The sequence below is a fragment of the Tigriopus californicus genome, chromosome 4 (genome assembly GCF_007210705.1).
Source record: "Tigriopus californicus strain San Diego chromosome 4, Tcal_SD_v2.1, whole genome shotgun sequence".
NCBI classification, from domain to species: Eukaryota; Metazoa; Arthropoda; class Copepoda; order Harpacticoida; family Harpacticidae; genus Tigriopus; species Tigriopus californicus.
Window position 1 is genome coordinate 11,267,665 of NC_081443.1, and position 2,815 is coordinate 11,270,479.

Here is a 2,815-nt window from a genome sequence, read left to right on the forward strand (position 1 = left end):
AAACTTTGTGAAAGAATGTTTCTTGTGTAGACGCACCATTAAGAATATGCAAACTGGGGTTAAGAGTGTTATGTCAACATTAGGTACTATTTTTGTGGCTTATCCACTTCACCACTTATCTGATTAACCCCTTCAAAGAGCAAACTGAATTCTGCATCGACCAAAATTTTAAACTCAGAGCCCCAAAAATATATGCCAATACTTGATACGATATATCTTGATCATGATCGCTCTTGATTCTTGCCAAAAAAAACCGCATTTGCATTGCAACAAATATCCATTGTTGTGCAACTTTTCTTGTATGAAGACTTTCTCAACATTTCTCAAATCTGAAAGCATGCCTAACCACGGCATTTTATTTTCGTACCGCCTGCCGTTCTTGTACAAGATGCTCAGGATTCACGTCAGTCCTTGGACCAAAACAGGTGCTAGGATCTTTTCCATGACGCATGAAGAAAGAAAGAAAAATTCGTGAGAGGCAATATTCTAAGACTTTCTTTTTGAAATGAAACTCTGTATTTTGTCACTTTTTAATTGCCAATCTTCATTTGATATGTGGCCTACCAAAATTCGAGCACACCGAATAAGTCTTTGAATGTGAGGTTGATCTGGAATGCTAATGCAAAGTTTGTCCAAGTCTGACTTGAAAGAAGGTACCGGATCAACAATGCTTTTTGTATGCCCTACATATACTAGAGGTAAGCAAGTATAACAATGAAGTTCCTTGAAAGTGGAGAGAGGTGGAATTCATTGTTTGAACTAGTCTTAATTAATGATTCTTGATTTTAAAGTTATATCTAAACAATTCAGGAAAAAGGGAAAATTTTAAATGTTGTCAGGGTGGAACCTTGGCAATGATGAAGGAAGTATCCTTATTCTTTCGAATTTGATTACTTTGATCTGTTTTGCCCCCCAAAACAGGTTTGGTTTGGTTTTTCACGGGCTTTTCTAACCGCTACAGGGGATGTAATCCCCCGTACTATTAAAATGAAAGGTTATAATTCGTCTTTTTATTACCTTTCAATCTTTATATGATATTTGGTATACCAACGAATTTGAGTTGGCAGACCAAGCTAGTCCTTGAATGTAGGCTTGATCTGGAATGCTATCTAAAGATATGTCCTAGTCTGGCATGAAAGATGCAACCGGATCAAAAAGGCCTACGTATTCCCTACGAATATTACAGGGAAGTAAATTAAACAATGAAGGAGCCCGAGAAAGAAGAGAAGTGGACTTCATTGTTCGAGCTAGCCTGCATTCTCGAGGACTTGAAGGTGCTCTCAAAACGTACATTAAGCCTCTACGGTCACTAGAATTGATCCTAAATCCTGGGTTGGATTCTTTTGAAGACGTACAGTATCAGATACCTTTCGTACCTTCTCTGAACACTGTACAGACCCAACTTTTTTAGTCTCTCCCAATAAGAGAGCTATTTTTTGTTTGTATATTTTTGAAGGCACTGAATATTAAGTTCCAGGACATTTGTTTTCCACTTCGCTTCACCTAGCTTGATCAAAGGTTAGTCAAAGTCAAGCTCTTCTCTAATATGTCCTAAATGCATAACATATTTGGCTCCTTAACGGGCGAATCTCTCTATTTTCCAAACGAAGTACCTACGAACTCAAAAATCTTTTTGATTTCCACTGTCCATACTTTATCTGTAGTTTTTTCCCGACGGCTGTTAAGTTTAGGGCTGAGTTGGTCCAGCTTCTTGACAGTTGGTACCTGTTTCATTTTTACATGCCATCTCGTCACTTTGTCTACCTGCAGTTCAATTTGCTCCCTCAGAGAGTCAACACCTCACCACGTACTTCCGGTACATAAAAGTTTTTCAATCCTCACATCTCGTCTTGTTAAGTATTTGTTGAACCTCATCCTATTCTTCATTATCTTCATTTAATGTTTCGCTTTGTTACAGAAGTTTCTATAGTTTAGGATATTCAACCATGATCCCACAAGGCCAAATGTTACTTTTGGTTCTGGTTGCTGCCACTTGCTTTTTAGTTGACGGCTCTAATATTGCGTCTACGAGGGGTAGAAAGGCCCGTAAGTAAAAAAATGACATATTATACACTTTTCGAACATACAATAACCTTTCCTTGTTTTAGTGAGTCTCTTCAACGTTGTCCAGTAAGTCAGTTTCAATATTTCTCAGATTCCTAGCTTTAAGGTTAAGGTATTTGAAGTAAGATCCAAGGCTAGGTCTTTTTCCTTCTCGAGGTGTTTCTAATACCATTAAAGTGTGTTTGGATGTGCTCTGAAGAACTCTGTTGACTTTTTTGATGTCACACAGGTACAAAACATACTTTTTAGTTTATTAAAAAAGTCAAGTATGGCTCAAGAAGGTAGTGTAACTTATTTAGTTCAAACTTCAAGGTACTGCAGTATCAAATGTATTCATTAAGCACTAACATTAAGCATAGCTTTACTCCAAATTTCACTTTCATCATCGTACCTAGAGCACTTGCTTCACTCTCACTGTCTCAATGGCCCTGCTTTCATGCAGATTGATCATTAAATACCGACAGGTCTTAGTCAAAGTGCGATAGTGAAACAAGCACTCAATGTTTATGAAATTTGAAGACTGCACTTGAATCAATTTAAATTGATTTTTGGCTTGTGCATCAGCAAATTTGATTTAAATGAATTATATTTCTTATGTCACCGCAAATTTTAGTGATATCATGGAAACTGTTTCTGGATCTTTCATAATATCAACAAGAGTCAACTAAAGCATCGTTATATGTAATCTAATTTCACGATCGACGATGTTGAAAAGTATGAAATCTGCAAACAGCAAGGTGCTCAAAAGACT